The sequence below is a fragment of the Schistocerca piceifrons genome, chromosome 6, assembly GCF_021461385.2.
Source record: "Schistocerca piceifrons isolate TAMUIC-IGC-003096 chromosome 6, iqSchPice1.1, whole genome shotgun sequence".
In the NCBI taxonomy this organism is placed as follows: Eukaryota; Metazoa; Arthropoda; class Insecta; order Orthoptera; family Acrididae; genus Schistocerca; species Schistocerca piceifrons.
This window is the reverse complement of record NC_060143.1, coordinates 91,277,334-91,293,725: the sequence shown is the minus strand read 5'-3', so window position 1 is coordinate 91,293,725 and position 16,392 is coordinate 91,277,334. Positions and strand designations below refer to the sequence as shown.

At 42.1% G+C, this 16,392-nt stretch overlaps 1 protein-coding gene across 2 annotated transcripts in view; it reads left to right on the top strand.

Moving 5' to 3' along the window:
- The window catches only part of LOC124802607 (pancreatic triacylglycerol lipase-like), a 237,942-nt gene that overhangs the window by 115,282 nt on the left and 106,268 nt on the right, over positions 1-16,392 (top strand). The window lies entirely within an intron of this gene.

Genomic DNA, 16,392 nt, shown 5'->3' with positions numbered 1-16,392 from the left:
GTTGCTTTATACAATGCAGACTTGGAGTTCCCATAATTTGGCATATTTGAGACGACGTTACAGATCTCGAAATCTCTCTTTTAAAAATCTGGGAAAACAGGCAGTAGTTACGCATTCGCTTTTTAATCTACGTATTCGATTCGTCAAGTAGACAAGAATGTTGCTGTTAGCTCAAATTCTGCCATTCGCAATTTTTAAACGGCCTTCACACTTACTCCGTTCAGAATTCGTGCACAAGCAGTTCACTCCGTTTTCGGTGCACCTGTAATGATGACAGTCCTTGAAAAGACAAGGCTTTCCTTTCGTTGTTGTAATTATTTCCATTATTCACGGTGTTAGAACTCAAGTAGCGCAAAAAACTGCACGAAAACGAAGGTTGTCGGCGAGAGTACTGGCCAACTAATGGTGGAAACACGTCGGTTGGTACTCAATGGCTCACGTAAATACCACGATGCACCTGCAGTAGGTGAGGAAATGAAATAAATTTCGCAATAGGATATTGAAATGAATTCAACGGCGACAAGCGAAAATTTGTGCCGGACCCGGTCTCCTCTCCGGATTTCCCGCTGTAGAAGAGTGGTCGCCTTCACGGATTCGGCTATCCCAGCACGCTTTCCGTTAGACCAAAAGTCCCAACTTGTAGCACACCACTTAGTTGGTCCTACAGGCGAAAAAAGTGCTCGGATGTCCGAAAAGTGAAGGTGACAGCTCGCGTAAAGCGATAACTGCGGTTTCAAGTAGAGGTTCGAGACAAATTTTCACTTGTTATCGTTGTATTCATTTCAGTGATCATCTGTGGTTCAAAAATGGCTCTGAGCACTATGGGACTTAACATCGGAGGTCATCAGTCCCCTAGAACTTAGAACTACTCAAACCTAACTAACCTAAGGACATCACACACATCCATGCCCGAGGCAGGATTCGAACCTGCGACCGTAGCAGTCGCGCGGTTCCGCACTGAAGAACCTAGAACCGCTCGGTCACCACGGCCGGCGATCAGCTCCGGCCGGTGTCATAATTTATTTCGTTTCATCATGTATACGTACGATTGCGGATCAAGAATGGTGTCTGTTCTTTCGGACATGTCCTAAAGAAAAGACACTACACATATATGCCTACAGTGGGATAGAGAAACGTTACCATCGGAATGCCCATGTAGCTGTTTGCAAGTGTGCATAACAACTCAGCGAATGAAGTTGCCTGATTTATACATGTGTGAACGTGAATGAACGTGGATCGTCCAATATGTGTACGAGGAAAGGCAAGACACTCGCATCCACGTAACATGGCGTAAGAATAACGGGCGCAGCAATATCGAACAAGATCCAAAGGACTGTAAAGCGCTGTCAATGACAATCGGTTTCAAACCCAACAGTAGCTGCTACTCTCAGTAGGCTACCTCATTAAAAGCCGCTGTCCGTAGTGACACGTAAATCTGTGCCTTTTCAGCGGGTCAAACAACTCAAACTGGATCGTAAATCTATCAGCTTACAGAAAATATGGTGCAAATGGCTCCGAGCACTATGGGACTTAACATCTGAGGTCATCAGTCCCCTAAAACTTAGAACTACTTAAACCTAATTAACCTAAGGACAGCACGCACATCCATGCCCGAGGCAGGATTCGAACCTGCGACCGTAGCAGCAGCGTGGTTCCGGACTGAAGCGCCTAGAACCGCTCGGCCACAACGGCCGGCTACAGAAAATATGATAAAGACCATTAGCAAACGACGATTACAGTTCTACGGTCACTACATAGAGTAGGCGGCAACAGGCCCACAAATAAAAGTCGAAAACTTAGATGCAAGGTGCCAGATTTACCAATTAACCTTTATTCACTAAATTCGAAAAAGAGGTACAAGAATTCAGATACCCAGGAGAAATCAATGGTCCGGCAGATCTAAATACAAATGGTAACAAAGAAAAAATTGTTAAAATACAAAGAGCATACAAACTCTCTCGGAACAGGTACAAGAAAAAAGCATTTCGAAAGGAAAAATTACGACGTTATAGCACAAACTCCTAATTCATCTGAAACCGTGATAAATGGTGACAGACTCCAAACGCAAATCATTGAATAAAAAGAAAGGAAAAATCTTAGGACTGAAATGTGAATGACAAACGCAGTCAAGAGAGGCTGGTTACAGTTTTACGGTCAGCTATATAGATTTGACAACAACGAGCTCATAAAAAAATGTAAACTTAGCTTACATGTAAAAAATAACAACTGTGTGACAGAAGTTAATGAAGACCCAGAAAAAATTGTTGTTTGTGAAGAATTGGTTCAAGGTAGAAGGAAACATAAAACAGTAATTCACAAACACACATTTGCTGAGATGCCTATCCCACGAAGCTCGGGATGAATAAGAGAACGTAAAAAGAAAAACAGTGAACAAATGAAGAGACTCTGGGAGGAAAAGAAGGAAAAGTGCGCTAAATAAGTTCAAACAGCTCTGTGGTTGGGCACAACGAGTAAAAAATTTTTAAATAACACAGGCACAATTTCCAAATCACAATCCAGTACGGACGACGTAAGAATTCTTGCTAATATCACTTCACGCGCTTCAGATTCCACGCTAAACTGTTGGTCCGCTTTCCCCAGTAGGATAAATCAGCCACGCAATCCGTATAAGTGGGGTTCAGTTGAAAGACTTGCGCCAGGCCGTTTCACACTGAATTGCTATTATACAACCACTTAACAGCCTTTTAGTTCTCTGTTGGATTAGAATGATTGTCTTAGATTATCTTCTCTATACAGGGTGTTCAAAAAAAGTGTCGAATACTTTGAGAGGTGATAGTACGCATCGAGACAAAAAAAAAGTGCAGTAAACATGGGTCGAGTAATGCATACTTTCTGCGATAAACACGTGTTTACAGCAAGTTCAACGAGGCGTCCATTCATGAAAGTACACCTTTCTGCCCTCCAGCGTAAGGAATGACGCAACCTCTGAAGTATAGCAGGTTGTTGTTGTGCCTGGTGGCACACATTGAAGACGCGACCGTGTAGTGTCCGCAAATGGCTGATTGGCGTGGCGTAGACCATTACTTCAAGTGTCCCCATAATCACAAGTCTAGGGGACTGAGGAACGAGCAGGCCAAGGTGTGAAGCGCTCTGACGAATCCAGCGGACCTGAATGTCCAGATGTTCACACACATGGTGACGAAAGTGTGCTATTGCGCCATCATGCATGAACCACATATGTATTCGTTGCTGTAATGGCAGAGTCTGCAGCTACATAGGCAGTAAATTTGTGAGAGAGTCCAGTAATGAGCGCCAGTTAACTTTTGCGGCAGCACGTATGGCCCCATTAATCTATCGTCAAGTGCGCCTGCCCATACGTTGATTGATAATCGGTGTTGACGCCCTCCTTCTGAGTTGCTTGGGGATTTGCATCTCATCATACAAGCTGATTATGGAAATTCACAACACCATTTCTTGTGAACCGTGCCTCATCGGTAAATAAAATCTTGTATGTGACCAGTGGATCTGCGACAGACGTCTGCAACAGCCATTGACAGAACAGCCGTCTGCCGTGATGATCCTGTAGCGTTAGGACCTGAACGCTCTGTAGATGATATGAGAACAGCAATTGCTCATGAAGTACCCTCCAGACAAGAGAGTGAGAGACGCCTTCTGCTGCTGCTAATCGTCCCAGGGGTTTCCTCCAACGAACGTGGCTCACGCTCCTCGATGTCATACGTGCTCTCTGCGCAGGAGCCCTCCACAGTCAGTCTTCCGAGGTGCAAGGCTATCTGTGTCCCTCAGACGCTGGAAAGTCTGCCGAACAGCTTATCAGAGTCCACCCTGCGCTGTGAATATTTTTCAGCATCGAGGGCGCGGGCTCGCAGGCTGTGACCATTTCTTAAAGTTTTGAACATGGCTGCTTGGTTCAGTGGCCGTATATAAATTAAAATTGAAACAAATGAGCCCTCGGTCACAAGTTTTTAGTCTTATTAACCAGGTTTCAACGCTTCTAAGAGTGCCTTCATCAGAATTTAGACGTTTAAAGTGGTCAATAACATTATTACTAATTTGTGGGCTGCACAGGTATGAGCAGCCTTTAGAGGCTCGCATTCACACATTCCTTTTAAATATTTTGTGACTAAAGCCCTTCTGGCCTGAGCCGGCCGGTGAGGCCGTGCGGTTCTAGGCGCTTCAGTCTGGAACCGCGTGACCGCTACGGTCGCAGGTTCGAATCCTGCCTCGGGCATGGATGTGTGTGATGTCCTTAGGTTGGTTAGGTTTAATTAGTTCTGAGTTCTAGGCGACTGATGACCTCAGAAGTTAAGTCGCGTAGTGCTCAGAGCCATTTAAACCATTTAAACCTTCTGGCCTGTTATTTATTTTATACGTGACATGTAAGGACTGTCTCCGTCTTGTATCGCTAGTCAGTACTTTTTTATATAATTTTTTTTTCCTTCCCACAAATTTGTAATTATCCGCCATTTCACTTGTCGAGTGGTAGGCTTCCATTGCTAACAAGTGATGGAAGAGAGAAAATGTAAATGTACTATCTCATTTGTACGTACAAACAGCGCAATAACAGCAAAGCAAACTCATAAGTGAATCCGCCTTTGGAAGAAGGTCCGGCAGCCGGCATCGTCTAGCCGGTTGTGAGGGTGTGGCGCTTACGGGACGTTTCACACCTGGCCGACAGACGACGTGGACGGTTGAACGACGGCCGACAGCCGGGCCGAGGCTGTGGGGTGGCGGCGGCCCCCACTGTGTCGGCCCGATGTCGGTGTCGTGCGGAGATGCCGGCGCAGGTGGTGGGCCATGCAGAACAGTAGAGCGCTACACATATACCCGACAACTATCGTGTGCCGGCCAGTTCTTTTTTGCTTTTTTGGTGGTTCAATCTCTTCTGGACATTTCTAATCAAGGTGGAAATTGATACCGAAATCCTTATGACATTAGTTCAGGAATGACCAGTTTTGTGGGACAAGACTTTAGGTACTTGTCCATAAGGACAGAACACAAACACGGAGTGCATGAATCGAAGTTTGCAAAGAACTGAACGAAGGCTTTGAATGGATGTGTGACAAAGACAGAGACGACTATGGTAAGTACAAATCTTTATTTTTTACGTTAAATACAAAAAAAATTTTAGATAATTGTAATTTCACAGATCCCTCCAGTGTCATAAAATAATCCGTCATCATTTTTCGTACATTATTGGGAGAAATTCACCCACATACACATCCACTTATTGTTATACTTTCTCAAGTACAGTTATGGACAGAGTACCTTCGGTATTGTGCAAAACAACACACGCCTTGACAATGTCAAGAGAAAAATCGGGTTTTAAATTTATAACTCTGTGGAAAATCCTCCATTTATTAGTCAGTATTCCAAATGAACATTCTACCTACCTCTGGGCTCTTGACAGGGGATAATTCAACTCTCTTTTAGCAACTGTTAATTGGTGCCCAGAGTATGGCCGTAGAAGTTGTTGATGCAGTCTAAACGCTTCATCACCAACAAAAAAATGAGATACCTTTGGACTTACTGTAGTCTGAAGGCACCTGTCTTCAGCAATTAACAGTTATTTCCATCGGTGATTTGCACAAAGAACATTCTTTAACTATAGTAGAGCTACTCTCTTTAGCATAATTGCCGATATCTACGTTGATAAATCTATAGTAGAGTCAGCCACAGCCGCCAACACTATAGATGAATATCCTTTGTAACTGTAGTACAATGAGTTAAATGGATCATGAATGGACGATACGAATGTACTTTCCATCTGAAGCTTCAACACAGTGAGGAAACTTTGCTCTTTGCTCAAATTTTCCAGCAATGTTTACAAAGTCGTCTTTGGTGGGTAGAGGTATACATTCATATCGCAGAGACCAAATAGCTTGGCACACACATTTGACTACTTTACTGATTGTGGAAATATTTAACCAATGTTTTAATTTTTTAAGGTCATAGCAAAACTATACATCCTTAAGGATAATAATTTTTTTAAAATTTCAGCTATTGTTTTCTTTCCCACTCACATGACTGTAATTGGAATTTGGAAATTGCCGACCGGAGTGGCCGAGCGGTTGTAGGCGCTACAGTCTGGAACCGCGCGACCGCTACGGTCGCAGGTTCGAGTCCTGGCTCGGGCGTGGATGTGTGTGATGTCCTTAGGTTAGTTAGATTTAAGTAGTTCTAAGTTCTAGGGGACTGATGACCTCAGAAATTAAGTTCCTTAGTGCTCAGAGCCATTTTTTAATTTGGAAATTTGTGGTAAGGTCTTACGGGACCAAACTGCTGAGGTCATCGGTCCCCAAGCCTACACACTACTTAATCTAACTTAAACTAACTTACGCTATGGACAACACACACCGATGCCCGAGGGAGGACTCGAACCTCCGACGGGAGGAGCACGGACCGTGTCAAGGCGCCCAAGACCGCGCGGTTACCCCGCGCGGCTGACTCTAATTGCCAACATTTGTATGGGCTGGATACATTCTCGGAAGGATGTATTAACGCGTTGAATGGAACTCTTCATTCGTGCATGTGTAAAAGTTCGTAAACTCATCCGAAAATAATTAAAAAACTTATTTTCATCTCCCCTTAATTTCTCAAAAAGAACAAAGACTGCACCCACTTCGTCTCTTCTCATACTGAGTGGATGGACCCAATGCACTCTTCTTCTTCTACTGTTTATCAAACGTCTGTACAAGAGATACCACGCTAATAGCTGGTCGTGCTCCATTTATGTCGAGGTCAACTCAATATGCACGAGACGCGAAAGGACGGCACGGCATGCCATGCGGCTGCCGGCTATGTGTGAAGAGGCGGTAGGTCCCGTGTCGGCCCGGCAAAATACAGGCTTGTCGGCTGCCGGGTTGATGTGAAATAAGCCTAACGCACTGCTTCCCGAGCGGGAAGGTGTGCCGGTCCCCGGCACGAACCCGCCCGGTGGATTAGTGTCGAGGTCCGGTGTGCCGGCCAGCCTGTGGATAGTTTTTAAGGTGGTTTTCCACCTGTCTCGGCGAATGCGGGCTGGTTCCCCCTATTCCGCCTCAGTTGCACTATGTCGGCGATTGCTGCGCAAACACTGTCTCCACGTAGGCGTACACCATAATTACTCTACCACGCACACGTTGGGGTTACACTCGTCTGGAATGAGACGTTCCCGTGGGGTCCACTGGGGGCCGAACCGCACAATAACCCTGCGTTCGGTAGAGGGCAGCGGTGGGGTGAGTGGACTGCTGTAGCCTGTTGTGGGGTTGTGGACCAGTGAGGGCTATGACGGCGACGAGGCCTCTCCGTCGTTTCTAGATCCCCAGTTCAATACATACATACAGACATACATACCATCTCTCAAAGTATTAGACACTTTTTTTAACACTCTATATATTGACATTATAATGACTTACTGAGATTTAGTTTATTTGAGTTAGAAGATTAGGGGTCAGTTTCAGATGTGTACGGCGCTAGCGTTAACCCTCCAGTGGCGCACTAACTGACCGCGAGTTGCGGCTCCGTGCGCTCGGACTGTTGGCTCATGAGGCGAAGCGGTGACGCAATCGCGAGTAACGTCCAGTTCTCCAGGAACGGCCGAGCCCAGTGCAGTCCGGCTGGCGCGGAATTTGGCTCGCTGTTCGCTTCTGCGAACGCCATCTGCCACTGAACGGCTACACTTACCGCCAAGTGCCCTGCAATCGCTGCCTCGGTTTATGCGATTAGAGGCTTTCTCGGCGTATTTCAGCTACGAAATCTTCACGGGTTATCAGCCGAGTGGCGTCGTCTTCTAGTCGCAACGCGTCAATGGAATGCGTATCCATCATCTTCAGGCGAAGTCGCCACTCGGGTGATAACCCGTGAAGATTTCATAGTTGCCTCGATTGTTATACATTAGAAAGTAAAGCTGCAGAATTACCCAGCCACATCCCGATAAGATGTCAAAGTGCTGCAAATTTTGGCAACTTGCTTTAAACGTACAGAAATGTAAAACTGTGCGCTTCCCAAACTGCAGAAAAGTAGCACCCTTTAACGACAATATCAGTGAGACCGTGCTGGTAGCCGCGTGGTCTGAGGCACCCTGCCACGGTTCGCGTGGCTCCCCTCCTATGAGGTTAGATTGAATAGTGTGTAAACCTATGGACCGATGACCTCAGCGGTTTGGTCGCATAGGAACTTACCACAAATTTCCAATATCAGTGCGTCACATTCAGCTACTCATACTAATAGGCTACCTGGGTGGGATGACTTGTGCGGGTATAAAATGCAGTGTTAACAAAGACCCTATTGCAGGTAAGGCATATGTTAGGCTTCAGTTCACTAGTTTCATGCGGGATGGATTCCCATAGTCGTTCACACTTTCATTTTTTTTTTATTTCTTGCGATTGCAGTTTGGAGTATTACTTATCAACAAACAGAACGTTGAATTTGAGGTTTCTCTCTGAAGATGGGCGTTCAGTGTCGATAAAAATACATAGTCCTGTAATTCGTCCAGTACTCTATAATCACTCAATGCATTGGATAACTGTAATCGAATGATAAGAAGTTTTAATAATAAAGTTGGTGGTCTAATTGCTTACCTTCAACCACAGTATTAATTACTATTATGACAAGTATTTAATTATCTAGTGTCACAGTACATGTTTTGACAAAAAGAGTTTTAATCATAATGTTGGTGGTCTAATTGTTTAGCTTCAGCCACAATATTAATTAGTATCATGACCAGTGTTTTATTATCTAGTGGCATTGTACATATTCCGACAAAAAGAGACTGACTGCATTATTAATTATTTCTGAAGACGGATTCAACTGTAAAATGTGCCAAAGAAAACTTTTAGTTCATTGGCTTTTGGTGCGCAGTTTACCAAATATGTGTTCTTCCACCTTGCCGGACGGGATAATTGGCGGAGCTTTACGTAAGCTCGCGGGAAATAATGTGGAGGAATGTTTTGAGCAGTGGAAGGAACAACTGTAGAGTGCGTGGACTCAAACACAGATACAGCTCGTGCCAATTCTAACTTCGGTAAATCGAGTTTCTCGATCAATCAAACAAGTTGTGAAGTCCCTTGAAAAAATGTCGGTGGTCGAATAAATCACGTGTTCTGATACGCTGGATAAAGTGAATGGATTGTCATGACAGATAGTACCGAAAACAGTTTATACCCCAATTCGAAGTTAGTGGCTGGTGAACACTAGGTAATTCTAATTGTTTTGCGAATTGTTCAGATAGTTTCTTCGTCATGCAACTTTTTGCGACACTCGTTTTTTGTCCCAATAGTGCGTAACTTACCACAGTACATAAATCAGTTGCAAAAAGACATCAAAGAAGTTCAAGTTTTTTATGTTTGCAGAAGAAAAGAGGGTTAATGAGGCCATGTAATGTGTAGTGAAAACAAAAGTTTGAAGAAAAAAAGGTCAGATTTTTGTGAAATTATTTGTCAAAAAATAAGAAATAAAATACATTCGAGAATCACTTAACACACCCGTGAATGATGTTCGAAATCATGTACAGCAAATGAGACGCAGGTTGATAAGGCACATTTCCCTTCCCGGTGTTTGAAGGATTTTCTAGTGAAACATTTTTGAGACTGGAAAGTTGTTGGAACATTTTTACATCTTTGAGTGTAGATGACAGAAATATGTCAGGGCAGATACAACAGACTGCACGGTCAACATAACCCACCAGGCAAATATCCTCTAGCACTCTTTAAAATTATAGCACTGAAGAATTAAACATTAAACTTTAAAATCTCAACTGGCTCCTCATTTGCTGCACATGATTTGGAGCATTAATCAAAGGAGCATTAATAGTTTATCTAATCCATTTTATTTCCTACTTTTACACAAATAATTTCACAAAACATACGACTGTCTTTTAGACTTTTTTTATTTGCAGATTTTGTGCGGAAAGCGTGATCTTTTCGACCCCTCATTTAGTTTTCTACTGTCTTCTGTTCTCGAAATGTCCTCAGTTTCGTTCTTGATTCGAATAAAACTATTTTAACAGTTAATTATCACACCAATGCAACTTATTAGTTGCGAAACTGCTAGACCTTGAAGAGATGAATTTTTTGACAGTTATAAAGCTACCCGCTCTTGAAATATTTCAAATGTTCCTCAAATCACTAAGAAAGATTTTCGTAATCACCCTGATTACTTTCAAGCAATTAAGTATGTTTTTGTAAAACTAGACCTCACTTTGGTCACTTTGATACCCCATTTGTCAAGTACCCACTCTTTGTTTGGCTACGAAAATTCGGACAAAATCCCATTGCGTGATTCATAGCAGGTCTTGTTTTCGCTCAGCTCAAACATTTGACCAAAGAAGGACGTAGCGAAAACTTTCGGGATTCTTTCATCCACACTATCAGCAATCCTGTAACCGATCGATCTGACTGCTGTCGCTCATATGGAGCGAGAAAGTGGAAGTGCCACGCTGAATGTTAGTTGAAATGGCTTAGTCAATGTAGAGGACAAAAAATACCAGTCTAAGGTTATGTGCTTAAAAAAAGCTAACTCACTTGCTGTTAGTCTCGGCACTGAAAGGTTCGCTCAGGCGAGTGGTGGCACACTAACTATAAAGACATAATTTGGTTCTTCAGATGATTTGCGGAGAAACTGCGGGCGTTGATGACACAGCTTGTTGAGCATGGAAAATAGAATGAAACAGATGTGTTCTTTTGTATTCCATGAAATTTGTGTGTGACTTTAATTTCAAATGTTAAAGTAAATGAAAAATAATTAAAAGGTAAATTTGAAGGCGTGGCGCAAGCCGTTGACCGGCTTGTTAACCTGACTGCAGCTAAAGTGCAGCTTTTCTTCGCCACTGCAATAGGAAGGGGAGGGTGGCGGGCCCACAGCCCCGATCGCCTTTTAGCCCCGGACAAGATACCCGGTACCCATTTGATAGCAGGCTGAGTGGAACTGCGGCCATCATGCAGCAAATGGAGCCAGGAAGAATCCCGCCATATCCGGTATTGAAACCGGGACCTCCAGGGCCGGTGTCTAGCGCTCTACTCGCTAGACCACCGTGGCCTCGAAAAGTAATTAAAGAATTTAAAAATCATCATTCTTTTAATTATTGTTTTAGTTATTACTTTCTGGCCGGCCGGAGTGGCCGAGCGGTTCTAGGCGCTACAGTCTGGAACCGCGCGACCGCTACGGTCGCAGGTTCTAATCCTGCCTCGGGCATGGATGTGTGTGATGTCCTTAGGTTAGCTAGGTTTAAGTAGTTCTAAGTTCTAGGGGACTGATGACCATAGCAGTTAAGTCCCATAGTGCTCAGAGCCTTTTGAACCAAGCCATTACTTTTTGCTTCCTTTTATAAAGGAAGGCAAATGTTATTGAAAGTACAGTAGCGGTTTTGAACATACTCTTATTTCGACGGTTTTTCTGATTCCACTTTGGTCATTCAAGTTTCCGTTAAGTCGAACTCTGAACTATTTGAATTTTTTGTTAGGTCCCCAGTTCGAGATATCGAGACAGGACTATAGGTCCTAGTTTGAAGACGATCATCAATAACTGAACATATTTGGTAATTAGTAAAATCTGTAGCATCAATCTCGATTTGTTTCTTGTACGTCATAAGACTAAGAGGTGTGTCATAAAATTTTAATTATCTCTTCGAACAAACTGAATTAAATGATTAGTTTTTTGTTTTCTGGCAGGCACATTAGAACAAACTTGCTTCCTTCTGCACAAGATTCTTCTATTCTTCTCTGTAACTACGCTGGCTCCAAAACTACTTGAAAGAAGTTATTTCTACTAAGAGTCTATAGCAATATTGTGGTCGACACCAATTGTGTCTCTTGGTTTAAAGCATTCGCTGACAGTCTCGGGTCTCACATATAGTTCGAACTAAAGGAAAGCCGATTGCTACCTATAGCAGTAGTTCCTAAACTGTTAAATGGTCGTAGTGCAGTAATCACACAACACAATCCAGTAGTTCAAAAGAATTTGCATGTGGCAAAAATTTAACGTATCAGTTCATCATATCGCTGTCCTCATATGACTTTTAAGATATTCGAAACAATTAAAATAGTGCACAGACATAATCAGTGAGTCCGTCAACATGCTCTGCTAACCAGTCATTGGTGACAGAAGTCAATAATCACTCTGTTCCTCTAGTAAGATCTCTCTCGGAATTAATTAGTAATTATTGTCATAGAAGTCATGAATTAAACTCACGAAAACGAACTCTATGCAGTATATACAAATATTTCAGAATGTTAGCTGTCAGACTACAGCACGTTGTTCACGACAAGAGACGTAGGTGTTGCTCGTTTTACTCTCAACCGCAGACTGCCTGATCTCAGATGTGCTACATCTGTATATAGTTTCGCCTATGAACAGTATGTTTTACACTACTCACTATTGACGGCAACCATCTTAAATAAAATATTTTATGACCCTCAAAATATTGAACTTTCTAATTAGTGTGTTAATTAACAAATGCTGCACGTCAAACGAAACATAAAAAATATATCAACGAAATTATAATTCCAAAGTTCAGAATCTAACAGTAATTTGTAACTGAAGTTAGCAATGGTCTAGTGCTTTGATGTTGATATGTTGATTAATTCGAAAGATAATTAGTTTCAGACAATTTTAGATACCTTATGGAAAAGCGCGAGAGATATACTTTCAAATGGCATGCGTCAATATGCTGAAATATGTTTCCTACTGCTCACTAAATATGTAAGGTCATACTGCGTTAACCTTTTCAGTTAACAATATTTCGTAATTACGAAGTTTCTGAGTTAATTAATCAGATCATTGCAACAATATTAGCTAGTAGTACATAAGAGCAGTTAAATTTAATGGGATTAAGATTATTTATGAGTCTGAAATTACTATGCACTCACTGGTTACTAGGTAAACTATCATATTGTAATTATAATAGTTTAGGAAAAAATTTAGAAAATCTTGGGAGGCCGAAAAACATAGCAGATGACACTGGATACTCAACTTGCTTCGTCTCAACATGTGTGCAGTCCTGGTGCACATTGAATGCCTTGCGTCAAAGTGTCGTAGCACCGCGCTAGGGGCGCTGAAACGAAATTGTTCAGCCCTCTGAGAACGTATGAGCGTCGTGAGGTGATTCGTTTTCTGCATTTGAAGGAGAGTAACACTGCAACAATCCATGGTGAACTGGTGGAAGTGCATGGCAACAATGCGCCCTCAAACGACGCAGAGGTCATGCGGCACCGAAAATTCCATGCTCTGAATGCTGAAGAACAAAGTCGATGACCATCGGTATATTGATAATTTTTACTTATGGACCGTCTGACAGCAACTGAATAAAACACAATTTTAGTGCCATACGCGTTTCGCCTTTATTTTCTGCAAGGCATTATCAGTGGCCTGGAATATGTACATATGTTAGCTATTTTATTTACATTTTTGTCACTGTGCCTATAGGTTATAAACAGTTCTGGTGGTTGCTATTTCCTGTTAAGTAGTAATGTTTTGAACTGTACTTACAGGTTGCGTGGACAATTTCTTACGTATTACGCTCCTGTTGCATTTTTAGTGTTGTTCTTCTTCTTACGAACGCCAATTTGCGGTTTTTTCCACATTCCACTGCACTATGCACTGAACGCTTGTTTTAATGCAATGTTTTGGTTTCTGTTGCCGACTGTCAAATGTTTTTGCCAAAGATCGAAACTTATGAGTGTAATTATTGAAGTATCTCTGGTCTGTTCGTGTATGCATTTGTGTGCGCGTTTGTGTGTGTGCGCGTGTGTGTGTGTGTTTTGGTGTGATATTAATTTTATTTTATTTTACTTTATTTTATTTTTATTTTATTTTATTTGTGTGTGTGTGGGGGGGGGGGCAGATGGTGTGGGGAAGAGTTTTCTTGTTTTACTTTATCATTTCTTTTATTAAGTGTAGTAGGGAGCCTGTGCTGATGTGTGTTTGTTCATTTATCACATGTTTGTTTTCTGTTATGGCTTTCTGGATGTGGAAGTTTTCTTGTGTTTGTATAAGATGTTTGTCATGGTTGCTTATTCTCATTATTTTCATTTCTTGTTCCATGTTTGTAGGATGATGGTTGTAGTGTTTTAAATGCTCTGCAAATGTGGAATGGTTTGTTTCATACTTCCAACATCTGATATGTTCTTTGTATCTTGTTTCAAAATTCCTGCATGTCATGCCTATGTGTACTGCATCACAACTTTGACATTCAAGTTTATATATTCCTGATTGTTGGAATTTGTCCCTCTTGGTAGCTGGCTGGCTTAGGTGTGATTGAAGGGTTTGCCCAGGCTTATATGCTATTTTGAAGCCCTGTCTCTTTAGGATGTTTGCAACTCTGTGTGTTAGTTTACGTGTGTAGGTCATGGTGTACCATCTGGTTCTTTTCTGTGTGGTGTTGTCATTGTGTGTGTTTGTTGAGTGGTTTTGTAAGTTTTCAGCTTGTGAGTTCTTTTGTATTCTGGAAATGTTGTGTTTGTTTTTTATTTGTGTTTTTATTTTTTGATTGAGCCTGTGTACCACATGTGTGTCATACCCGTTGTTCCTAGCTATTTGTATGATTGTATTCATTTCTTGTTCGTAGTTTCTCTTGCTGAGTGGGATTCTGTTTAATCTATGCAACATGTGTCTTAGTGCTGCAAGTTTCTGGCTATGGGGGTGGTTGGATGTGGAATGTATTATTGTGTCTGTGGCTGTTGGTTTTCTAAAGATGTTAAATGTATGTTTGCCATTTTCTTTTTTAATTGTAATGTCAAGAAAATTTATTTGATTTTCTTTTTCTTTTTCGAGTGTGAATTTTATGTTCTGATGAGCTTTGTTTATTTCTGAGTGGAGTTCATCTATTTTTTCACTTGGCTCATCTACCAGACAAATAATGTCATCCACGTATCTGTACCAATATATGATTTTGAAACTTTCATTTGTGGTTATCCTTTCAAATATCTGATTTTCTAGGTGACTGATGAAAATATTTGCTAGTGTTCCTGATATTGGGGATCCCATGGGCAGTCCATCAGTTTGTAGATAATATTCTTTCTCAAAATGAAAGTAGTTTTGTTCAGTTGTCAGTCTGAGTATATCTGTTATTTCTTTTATTGCGTCTGTGGTGAGGTTGCAACAGAAACCAAAACATTGCATTAAAACAAGCGTTCAGTGCATGTTTGTTGTTGTGGTTTTCAGTCCTGAGACTGGTTTGATGTGGCTCTCCATGCTACTCTATCCTGTGCAAGCTTTTTCATCTCCCAGTACGTACTGCAACCTACATCCTTCTGAATCTGCTTAGTGTATTCATCTCTTGGTCTCCCTCTACGATTTTTACCCTCCACGCTACCCTCCAATACTAAATTGGTGATCCCTTGATGCCTCAGAACATGTCCTACCAACCGATCCCTTCTTCTGGTCAAGTTGTGCCACAAACTTCTCTTCTCCCCAATCCTATTCAGTGCATAGTGCTGTGGAATGTGGAAAAAACCGCAAATTGGGGTTCGTAAGAAGAAGAACAACACCAAAAATGCAACAGGAGCGTAATACGTAAGAAATTGTCCACGCAACCTGTAAGTACAGTTCAAAACATTACTACTTAATAGGAAATAGCAACCACCAGAACTGTTTATAACCTATAGGCACAGTGACAAAAATGTAAATAAAATAGCTAACATATGTACATATTCCAGGCCACTGATGATGCCTTGCAGAAAATAAAGGCGAAACGCGTGTGGCACTAAAATTGTGTTTTATTCGGTTGCTATAGACGGTCCATAAGTAAATATTAACAATATACCGTAATATTACACGCAACTGAGGAAGACAGGACTACAAAAGTCGATGACCATCCTCTGTGTGGAACTGTAAATCAGAAGAGACGTGAGGATCCTGGTGTTCGAAAATCACCGCATCGTAGTCGAAACGAAACTAAGAGTGGACAAACTGTCATGGGTTACTTTTACCATCTCTGGCTTTCACAAATGATCGCGCCTATTCAAAAAGTCTGCCGAAGCGAGGCAGCTGCGGACATGCTACAGCTGCATCAGGAGAATCCAGATGATTTATTCAGCTCCCTGATCAGAATGAAAGAGTTCTGGGTGTATTAGTCTGACCCCAAGACAAAGGAGCAGAGAGAGCATCGGAAACATATGGATTCGCCACCGCTGGAAAGGGCAAAGACCCCACCATCATTGGGCAAGCTGATGCTTAGTATGTTTTGAGGTTGTCATGGTATGGCGCCAACAGGTTAGTGGCAGACCGTGAGGTTCATGACACTGCTCCATCTCTTTCAGCGCAGGCCAGTCACACATGCTGCTTTTTTGGGCTATCAAATATGGCCTCACCACCCTATATTCGCCTACCATGGCACCCAGTCACTTCTTCTTTTTCCTGGGATCAGAAAACCATTGTGTGGCAGACATTTGCAGAATGAGGAGTTGGGACTATTTCTTAATCAGCCAAAATGTAGAC